Source organism: Sinocyclocheilus anshuiensis, unplaced genomic scaffold, assembly GCF_001515605.1.
Source record: "Sinocyclocheilus anshuiensis isolate Anshui unplaced genomic scaffold, SAMN03320099.WGS_v1.1 scaffold967, whole genome shotgun sequence".
Lineage (NCBI taxonomy): Eukaryota > Metazoa > Chordata > Actinopteri > Cypriniformes > Cyprinidae > Sinocyclocheilus > Sinocyclocheilus anshuiensis.
Window position 1 is genome coordinate 508,897 of NW_015542427.1, and position 11,782 is coordinate 520,678.

General features: G+C 37.3%; 1 protein-coding gene across 2 annotated transcripts in view; it reads right to left on the minus strand.

Moving 5' to 3' along the window:
* Positions 1–10,807, minus strand: part of LOC107693556 (protein NDRG3-like) — a 71,821-nt gene extending 61,014 nt beyond the window's left edge. The window contains exon 1 of one of the 2 annotated variants that reach the window (XM_016492997.1): positions 10,689–10,807. The gene's annotated coding sequence lies outside the window, so the exon portion shown is untranslated. Of the gene's footprint in view, positions 1–10,514; positions 10,668–10,688 lie in introns of those variants that run through there. The other variant, XM_016492998.1, reaches the window with a different exon arrangement.
* Between the last annotated feature and the right edge of the window lie 975 nt (positions 10,808–11,782).

Consider the following 11,782-nt stretch of genomic DNA (forward strand, 5'->3'; position numbering starts at 1 on the left):
CATTAGACACTTTTAACATTGAATAAAGCACATAATCATTACCTGAGATTATCACCGTCATATTTTGAATGTTCCTGCCGTGACGTCGCAGAAAATAAAAAACATTTCTAAAATAGAATTCCGTGTCGCCTATTATCACGTGTCGCTGTCGCGGGTGGTTAGGAGAAAAACTACATGGAAAAGATACTTTTTATCGAGTCGTGTCTGGTTGGGACACGGTGTTACAGTTTGATCCCCCCAAAAAATGTGAGTATAAAAATATTAATGTTGACAGATCTAATAACTGAATCTGCAATTAAGGAAAGTGGAGAGAAGAGATCCAATCTGGGAATGAGCAGAAACAGTTGATTTGCATGGCAGACATGGAGATCCAGATTTTTTGTTTGTTCATTTGTTTTTAATATTCAACAGGCAAAGTTCTTCTGTATCTAAATGCAAAAATGTTCATAATTGTGTGAATAAAAAATCTGAATATTTATCTTGTGACCATCTTTTGATTATTTTAACAAAAGCAACAATAATATAATAATGGAAAGTAAAATCTAAGAATTTATTAGCCATTGGCTAATATTAAACATCATTTAGTTGCCCAGAGTGAAGATTTGGTCGCATATGCGATTGATTTACTCGCAATGTAGAGGGTTGCTTCTGCAAGCATAGCTCCTAAAATTGAAATCTTAACCTCTTAACCGTCACCTGTCCCCTCTGTGGGACGCCTAAGTTTACTTCATTATATTACAATTAAATCCTAATCTAATCATGACAAACTATATATCAGTATATATATGTATGTCAGTGGCCCTTGGCTTGGTATTGTTGGCAGAATTCGTCCCTCAGCGAAAACTAATTGAGGAACCCTGATTTAGGGCATGTATTACGATAGATGAACAGAAATAATGCCGGAAATGTTGTGCCATGTTACTGCTTGAGGACAGAGTTTCAACGACAAAAGAGTCACTGCTGCGAAGCTAATTACCCATGATTCATAGCAGCAAATTCTAATGTTCGAAGACAAAGCTTCTGAATTATTACTATTACTATTACTGAATTATAATTAGTGGTGAGATCACAGACTGAGGTTGGCCCGTAACCCTGATTTACAGAGCTCAACTAAACATTACCTAAGAAAGATTATGGTTTTGCCAAAGCCACCAATCAGGTTTTATTGCTGACAAATTGACAATATCGACTACTCCCCACATTTCCATTATTAACTCTTAAACATTGATTGGTCTCTGCACAATATGATGTTTGAGTCTTCTCAACCCTTTACGGACGCCAATGGCGATTCAATTGCCAAGGTTAGTAAATTTTTTTGTTTACTCGCCATACTGAAATACTAAACAATATTTGAGAGAAATAGGCCTTTTGTGTCCATAGAAAAAGTCTTAGATCTTTGAGTTCAGCTCATGAAAAATGGGGGCAAAAACAAAAGTGTTGCGTTTATAATTTTGTTCAGTGTATGTGTTAATGAGAGAAGTGATGGCTGATTCATTAATCATTAATTTGAGAAATAAAGAAGAGATTATATACTCATTCACAAACTGAAAATGAATGAAATTGTATTTTTAGGAGCAGTTCATGTATAAATTCAGATCAGTTCAACACTTCTATACACTACTAAGTGTATAGCTATTGGCAATGAGTGTAAATCAATTACAAAGATAGACTGTGGCATCCCTGGCTGTTGGGAGCATTCAGCATTACTCATTCTACAGGCACATGGCTATAAACAGAGCTGACTGTGAAAACACTAAGCTGTGATTAGCTTTCAGCACTCTTGTCATTTTCACAAGTGCCAAGAATGCTACAATATGACTAAATCCCAAATAGAGTCTTCCACTAAATCTGGGGTCAAAAAAGAACAGAAGAGAGGATTGTGTCTCTATGGACACAGCAGGATGTTAACATCCGACTTAAATTATGACTGCTTAAAAGAAACACTGAAATACATTTGTTGGTTAATAAGGTCCTATACCACGGGACTGTTGAATACTTGATTCTGATTAGTTGACAAACAAAAACAACTATTAATTATGTAGGAACATATATGGAACATGCATACAGTATGTTGTCCCAAACCTGTGTGACTTCAAAACATAAAATTAGTAAAGCAGATAATTGTTAATGAAGTGTTGATCACTCTTATTTCTAATTCAAGCCATTTCTTAATTAGGCATAAAAGTACAAGTGTTAAAATCTAAAGCCAGTAGTACAGAATAGAGCTGCTCTCCAATTCCATTAAAGCAGCTACTACAGAGTAGAGATCAGGATCACTTTACTAGCTCAGCACCTTCATTACGGACACACTTAAAAGTAGACTTGTGCCGGTATTCGGTAATGCGATATATCACGGTAATGACTATGCACAATATTGTTATCGTGGGCACTTCTAAATACCGTGAATAATTATATATTACATTTTGTATGCATTTTAAGAATACTTTTCCCATCAACTGGTCAAAATGCACAACACAGCTGTATGCTGCGTGAAAAACGCGTGCGCACTCTGATGTAAATAAGCGCGGACGAGAAGCACATGGCGGAACATGTGAGAGACACTCTGGATGCGCAACATGAAAATTTGATACCGGCATATCCCTACTTAAAAGTATAGGCTAGACACACACTAAAAAATCGTGATTGAGTTCACATGGAGGCAAAGCATCCTTATATCCTTTTTGATCTACAGTAAGAGATGGGTGTTTTTCTATTGTATGGAAAGTCAATGTCAACAGGATATGAAGAGGAAAAGATGCTTATGTGCAGCATAATGTAACAGAAGCTCTTCCTTGGCTGCTGAGTATCTACTTTCTGTATTTCCAGGATCAGGTAACTGGACCTCAGTAAACCAGCCCTTTCAAAACAGTACAGCAGCATCTACAATTTCAGCCAGGCTGAAATACAGAGAAAGAGAGAGAACAAGCCAGGACTGCATGTAGGGCTGGACAATAATTCAATATCAATATGTATCGCGATATAATTTTTTTCAATAACGGTGATATGATTTTAACATTTTGAAATATTTTTACTATTTGCACTATATCCTGTGTTTTCAAACAGAAAGTTTTTTGGCTTTAATTCTTATCACTTATGGATTACACATTAACAACAAAAATGCGGACAATGATTTCGACCATAAAATACAGAGGGACTGATGAATGTTTTGACTGGTATTTTTTTGGTTCTTTAATACTGTGCTTACTGATAAACAGCACCATTTGGAATTCAAAGGTAAAGTAGCCTATCTTTAATGTATTTAATGTATTGACAGAGCCTCAACAAATATGAAAAATAAATTTGCAGCCATTGAGATTAACAATTTTAAAATACGTAACATTAATAATATAAAAAATTATTAATTGTAATTGTATGTATGAATACATGTATGGACGTATGTTTTGTTCTAGCCTAATGTTTATTTGTTATTATTGTGTCAAAAAGGAGAAATATGTTCTGTTTATTGGTTATTAAACACTTAAACCTGCACTGGTTCATCTCTATATAATGCATAAAACAAGCCAAATGGGGCTAAACGAAGGGTGGCATAGCATGTAAATATCAAAGTAATCCTGCTGTTATCAATACAAATTTAATATGAGGCGTGCAGTGATGGGGTTCTCATTTATCTAATGGTGTGAGAGAACTGACTCATCTGCTACACGCTGTGTCACCTAAGCCTCTTTCACACAGAGATTCCAGAAATTACACGGATAATGTGTCCCATGATTTGTTCATTCACACTGCCAGTGATTTTCCAGAATCTGTGCATGCGTTCATACACATTCCATTAAAGAGTAGGTCATATGGGTTTTCGAAAAATATCTCTTTTGCAGTTTGTAAGGTAGCTATCCTTCAGTAAACAGCGTACTGTTACTACAATGTAAACAGTCTGCAAAGTTGTTAATCAAAAAAGTGCATGATAAATAAAGATATTGTCTCTCAAAAGAAAGAGTCGACTCAGAATCGCCTTAACGAGTCGTTCTATTTTCTAATCTTCTGCCTGTTATCGATCTACGTCACTGGGTAACACATTAGCATAATCCCCGCCTGCCCATGAAATATGAACACTCTCTGTGTCGAGAAGATGCTGTGTTCCACGATACCACAGCAATACAATTCGAACCTTTTGTTGTGCTCGTCATTTTACCGAGGACTGCTTCTCTAATCTTGCCTTTTATCTTCGTTGGCTTCTAATCTTCTTTATTTGGACCAACAAGTGTCTCCGAACCACAACCTGTAAGTACGATTGATACGTTATGTGTACATTTTCAATTGAGTGCTCAAAATATCTAATCTATCTTATCAGCCCTAATACGAAATAACACGATTTTTCAATCGCAGAGGCTGCGATTACACGGTCACGTGACACGCGAGAGTAAAGAGGTGTGTTCGACTTGAAGATCAGATGACTTTTATGACATCAAAGTACGGCGAGAGAAAGCATGGAGAAGTCCCGCTCTCTTATAGCTCTCGCAGTACTTTGATGACACACACCCATCGGTCTAAGCAGCGCTGCTTCAAGTCGCGAGCAGGCCATCAGCAGAAAAAGAAAAGAAATAAAACGGTAAACAGCCAAAGGACGTAACTTAGAATGGGAGATGGATTTATGTAAAGGTGCATGCTAGGGTTGCCAGGTTGTCACAACAAAACTTGCCCAATTGCTTCTCAAAACTATCCCAATCGTGTTTCGAGGGTGTTCCCCCTTTAAAAATCAGTTCTGGGGTGTAAAATACACACTTTCAGTCGGGGTTCCCCTGGTAAATTCGCATTCCAGTGCCTAAATATGACGTTATTGGGGTCAGAAAACATCATAAACAACTGCGGACTTGGCAACACAGATGGTAGCGCTCGCTAACTTGCTCAAGCACTCCTCTTTGTGCCAATCACAACAGGATTGGCCAGCTGACCAATCAGAGCAGAGTAGGCTTATGGAAGGGAGGGGTTTACAGACATTTCAATCAGAACTGAATCGAATGAACCATTTCGAAATCATGGACAAATGACTATGTATAAATGTATATTCTGGGAAAATTACAGTTTTCTCTGACCTTAGATGCATTTAAACCTGTTTTAGGGGACTCCAACACAATATTGGGACACTTAAAAAAAAAACATATGACCTGCTCTTTAAAGATCCCTTAAAGACATGTTACATTAGGATTAGGGTTGTGACGGTGAGGAAATTTTTCCACCGGTTAATCGACGTGTGACAACACCGGTAATACCGGTATCACCGCGGGGGCGGGGCGTTCCCTCTTTTCCTGCTTTCCTTCGCTTTTAAATAGCTTAAAAGCGCTGTGCACATTTTACTTTCACTTTTGAATTAGCGGCAGTTCGGCGTAAAGCAATTGTTCGTTTTTAGTTCGTTTGAATTTTCCCTCTTTTCCTCGCTTTCCTTTGCTTTTAAATAGCTTGTAAAAGCGGCGTGCGCATTTTACTTTCACTTTTGAATTAGCGGCAGTTCGGCGTCAATTGCTTGAATGCAACAACAAAATACAACGTCAAACTCACTTTAGCCTATATATAAATCATAGAACTTTTATTAACAAAACGAATAAAAATACACCATGCTATAGGGCAGGCTATGCCTAATATAAAATAAAAACATAAAAACAAAGTTTAAATAGGTATACAAAACTGGAAATAGGATAAGTAAACATGCATAATATATAACCAAATAAATAAGAAACGTGTATATATATATGTGTGTGTATATATATATATATATATATATATCATGTATATCATGTATAAGTATGAATAGGTTTATATAATAGGAAATAAAGACAAAAGCAAACAGTTCAGTCAAAAGTATGCTACAAAGTCAGCACTGTGACAGTAGATAAATATATAAAGTTATGAAACTAAACTTTGTGCTCAGCCAAAACAACATGACCAGGAACAAATAATAGATTAATCAAACCAAAGATTGCCTGTTAGATATACCTAAAACAAATTATACCTCATGTTTAACCAATACAGAGACATCAGAGCCAGCGGCACATGTCAGAATGACTAGCCAAGGTAAGGCTGCTCTCGTGGGATACATGAGCTCACATCTCCAAAATCTTCAAATAGAACATTTTTAAATAGGCGTTATCTTTATAAATAAACTGCAGAATTGAATTTTAAACAACTACATTCTGACCTGAAAATTCTTAAAATTACATTTCATGACATAACCATAGTAGTATTTTAAAAATTATGCAGGTTTTCTCCTCTGCCATTAACAATCACTGGTTGGTGAAAAATGCATTCTGGGACACCTGGCTGCCTCAAGTTCAACTCTTGATGCATCCTCGATAAAAGGGGCGGAGCAAGAACACATGCAGGGATTTGAACTGTATTTGGCTAGAACTGAACTTTAAATTGGAACAGTACTTGGGCAACGACTGACGACGTTTCACAAGTACAGACAAGAACGCATATTGAGAAACAACCTTAGAAACGAGCTAGCATTTTAGCACATCAGATTCCATCATCCTCAGGTCAGTGAGTTTTTGGTTAAATGCCTGAAATAAAAATTTAATGATTTTACATGTCCTGAAAAGGCGGTTAATAACAAGTGACTAAATGGGACAACAGAGGTTGTCAGGGACATTAAACATCATCACACCAAACAGATAAACTTATCTACTCACTAACTCATACTTTCAGGAAAAAATATGTTTTTATAAATGAAGACTGAAAGAGTGTTGAATGCTTAATGGTAGTGACGTTGAAGTCATGCAATCGTGCTGTAGTTTATTTATAGCCTACATTTAGCTTTTTACTTCTGCCAACCTTATTTATCTAGGCTTCAAAATTCATAGTGTTCATTTGTGAAGATTATTATGATAAACAAAACGGGAGTGAAAAAAAAAACTTTTGTTGGTCAAAGAGCTTATTGTCTGCAGTAATCCTAAAGTAAATGGAAATAAATCCTATTTGTTTTTTTGTTAAGGGAACCAGGGTGATGCGAACTTCCAGGGTGGCCTACAAAAATACATCATGATTTCAGTGCTCTGTTGAGCAAGACCTTTTCATGTTTCAGGTGCCTTACAAGGAAAAAAAAAACAGATTTTGGCTAAGCCACATGTCTAACATCTGGATACAATTTCATAATCTAAGCATCTGAGTGCTCCATTAGAGCATAAACCATGTACGTGATGTCAGCTCCTGTAGCCATGACAGAGAAACATCTCCACTGCAGGAGTGAAATAAAGCAGATCAAACAAGTCCTGCTGAGAATCATCCTCATGGGGACAGATGTGAGCAGGCTTTAAAACACATCCAGGTGTGCTGGTAAGCTGCATCAGCATGTATGCCAAATGCTTCTCATGGCACAGCTCACACTGCTTTGGTAAATGAAGGGTTCACAGTGATGGCATGCCTCTCTTTGACAAACCCAGTCATCTACTTTCATGAGACAGTGACTGTGAAAATGGTGGCAGACCGATTAGTTAGCTCTGGGTGTGTGTTTGTTTGTGTTCACTACTCACTGCTGTGTGTGCACACTTGAATGGGTGAAATGCAGAGCACAAATTTCAAGTATGGGACAACATACTTGGCCACACGTCACTCCACTTTCACTTTTTAAGGGAGATAAAAAGTCTCTTTGAGACTTCAGGATGGAGTTCATAATTTATTGTTTGAACATGTATCCCACACTTCTTGCCACTTATTTAATATATAATGATTGTAGGTTTAAGGTCTGATGGAGGAATTTGACACTCTTCAACTTCCAAATCTATAGCCTCCTATGCAGCAAAGTTAAAACGCCTTAATGATGGATTTGTTTTTGTTTTTTTAAATATGCAACTTTTTGCTTCACAAGACATTAATTGATGTACTGGAGTGGTGTGGATTAGTTGTGGGTTATTGTGATGTTTTTATCAGCTTTTTGGACTCTCATATTGATGGCACCCATTCACTGCAGAGGATCCATTGGTGAGCAAGTGATGCAGGGCTCTACAGTGCGACCACTTCAGTCACATTTACGACTGAAAATTACTCTGAAAATTACTGTGAAAAACAAATATTTAGGCGCTCTGCTGCGACTGACCTAATCGAAGCATGAACCGTTATATAAAATACAATCGGATATTAAATGCATATAGGATTACCAGTGAAAGTACAACATAAAACGTTAAATAGAGAATAGGATTTCAATAGAAAGTCAATTTTTGTTTTTCATTAACACAACAGCCCAAGCACTGAAGTATGAAAAATTAATATATTGCAATGAGGAGTAGGCCTGTCGCAATAATCAATATATCGACTTATCGCGCAATATATGAACATGACCTCAATAATTTTTGGAGATGCAATATATCGCCCATTATATTTACTTAAAAAATTAATGTCACCATGTTTTTTCCATTCCACTTGTGCCTGTGTCTTTTGCAGCTTCTTGTACATAACGTGATGTAGTCATGAGGTGCTAGTTCAAATTTTAAAAACGCTTCTAAAAACAAAGTTTAATCTGCATATGGCCTTGTTTAGGGATATGTGCCTTTGTGCATACAGACATCTGACTGCTGAGTAGTGATTGTATTTTTCAGCAATAGTGTGCACCCTTAATTTACAGAGAAAAGAAGGCCAGGGAAAAATCTGTAGATGGAAAAAAATCTCCATACAAGTTCTTTGTGCATTTTTCTACTTGTTACTTTGCACTTTTTGTTAGAAAATGTTATTCAGGTTTAAGGTATCTAATATTTTGATACTTAATTTCCATGATCTAAATATTCTTAAAAATTAAAAGTTTGTTGTCATTTGGAAGTGTGAAGGCCTTCTTGCATTATTATGCCGTTACATTATGATTATATATTCAGTGGCATAAAATGGTCTTTAAAATGACAATAATATCGCTTATGGCAATTATTTCTGGGGCAATATATCGCACAACAAAAAGTTGTTATCGTGACAGGCCTAATGAGGAGATGATGTTGCACTAGTGCAGGGATGAGCAAACTTGATCCTGGAGGGCCACTGTCCTGCAGAGTTAGCGCCAACCCTAATCAAACACACCTGAACCAGCTAACCAGTGTCTTCAGGTTTACACACTTGGGTTAGTACCGTGTATCGACGACGACATGTGGCTGATGCCTTTGACGATAGCAAGACGATTATCATCATCATCATCATCATCATCATTATTGGTATTATTATTATTATTATTATTATCAGGCTAGTATTATTATCTAGTTAATATTAGGGCTTATTTGTTCCATCATATTTCTTTTTCTGAGTTTTTACAGTGTTGCACGTTATAACCAATCTCAGTTTTAATAACTGAGGAAACGTAAGCATTATAATTAGTAACTTACAATGTTTCTATTAAATTATGTTATGTTAAATAGTCATATTAAAAATATTTTATGACATGACATCCATATGCTACTTGAGTAAAAAGAATAGATTACAGTAACATTAGGCTGCTTTTAGCCTTACCCTTGAGTTCACTCTCCGGCTATGAATCTAAGTAAGTAAATAATTAAATAAATTAGCATGATAATATCTTGTATCAGCGATCTCATGGGCTGACGATATGACTACGGAGCATGTCACCAAACACTATTACACACATTTTAATTAAATATGATTTTTTTTTTTTTTAAGTATAAAGACTGACTTTTTTTTTGACTACAGTGCAATTAACTAAAGTAAATTAGGTAAATCTATCTTATCTTGCCATGAAGTCTCTGCACTTCAATTATCATTCATTCATTGAGTGTTGAACCTTTACAGTATCATACTCCAAGCACAAAACACTGAAAGATACACTGAAAAATAAAAGCTATAAAAACTGAAACACTGTAAGAAATACAGTAAATACACTGCTGCCTTATTGCTTACATATATCACATAACTGCTATCTATAGCTGTTAGCCATCAGTGGGTAAAAAAAATAATAATTTAGCTAGGTCAACATGGCCCAAGGAATTAATTTGGCCCACTTGTTGGTGAACAGCGTTGCACCAGAGCATCTGGACTCAAGTCACTTATCTGATGGCTTTGCTTGGTGCTATGTTGTTTCTCTTACAGTATTTTGGGAAACTGGGTTAGAAGCCCTTTTATGAAACCCGTGCGTGGATGCCCACTGATCAGCCCTGTTGCTTCTATGGCAATACAGCATCATCCATATAAACCTGATCCGAGGACTGAAGCTGTATCTTTTAGGGACACATTTCAGACAGAATCGAGATTTTTGTTCAACAACATATAAACATCGTACTGTCTGAATTTAAAGTCCAAACGGGGCTGATCCTGAATCATGGAAGTTAAACTCAGCTCTTCAGAGTGCTAAACAGCGGTTAACAGGTTCAAACAAACAAAACTAAACACTAAATAAAAAGAGCGTTCAAAGCATAAAACAACATGTACCCAATTTAATCGAATAGTTTGATTTTACAACCATTACGTATGGACTAGATATGACAGGACTAGCTGGTGACGGTTAACGGTCTTCTACACATCCAGGCTTCAAGCGGTTACGAGGAAAGAGGCAATAATGATACCGTTAACGTTACCTTCCTCCGTGTCTTTTCTCGACGAAACAGCTGTTTTTAAGTATTATTATGTCTCGTTCGTCGGTTGTCTCGCGTTAGCCTGCCGTTAGCTCGCGCTAGAACTGATGAACTCGGCGACTTTATGAAACACATTCAAACACCAGAACTCAAAAATGAAAAGATATCGCCGCTCACCGTTAAAGAGGATCAAACTGTGCCGGATAAGAACTGGAGACAGCCGGAGAGACTTGTCGCTGGAGAGTGTGAGCGTGTGGCGGAGCTCTGGCAGCTTCCTGGCGCTGCGGAGGAGGAGCTCACGAGAGCTGACAGCAGGGTTGCCAAGTTTTTATTACAATTTGCCCAATTGCTACATAAAACTAGCCCAAAGCTAGCCCAATCGTGTTCCGGGGGGTAACATACACGTTTTTTTGGCGGGGTTCAACTGGTAAAATTCGCATTCCAGGGACTAAATCAAGTTATTGTGGTCGCTTCAACCCGCGGAGCGGACATGAGAAACAACCGGTGGCAACAGTGTTAAAGTAACCCAATTACGCGGGAAAACGGCGGACCTGGCAACACTGGCTGACTGACACTCAGCGAGTCAAACACGCGCAGCCTCTGGACAAGTGACGCTATGACTGATCAGAAACAAAGTAGACTACAAATATAACAACATTTTTAGATTAGTGTGTCAGTAGGAAATATCAGTTTACATGTTTTTTGTTTTCCAAACATTTATTTTGGCATTATTTGTAATAATGCAGTGAGATTTTTGTATGCACAAGGAGTCTTGAGAGCAGCCAGTGCTCCACACAGAGATCTGATCTCACCATCATCCAGTCTGTCTGAGATTACATGAAGAAACAGAAAAAACTGAGATGGACTAAATCCAGAAGAACTGTGGCAGCGTCTCCAAGACACTTCAATAAACCTACCAGCAAAGCTACCTAGGCACTTGTGTAAAAATGCTGTAAAGTGAGGATGCTTTCAAAAATAGTGTCATAAATAGATTTGATCAATTAACGTCTATTAACTAAATCAAATCAACATTTGGTGTGACCAACCTTTGCTTTTGAAACAGCTTTTGTACAAGGTACACTTGCACAGTTTTTCAGGTAGCTTTACAGGTAGGACTCTTGAAGCATCTTGGGAGACATTGCCACAGTTCTTCTGGATTTAGTCTGTCTCAGTTGTTTCTGTTTCTTCATGTAATCTCAGACAGACTGGATGATGGTGAGATCAGATCTCTGTGTGGAGCACTGGCTGCTCTCAGACTCCTTGTGCATACA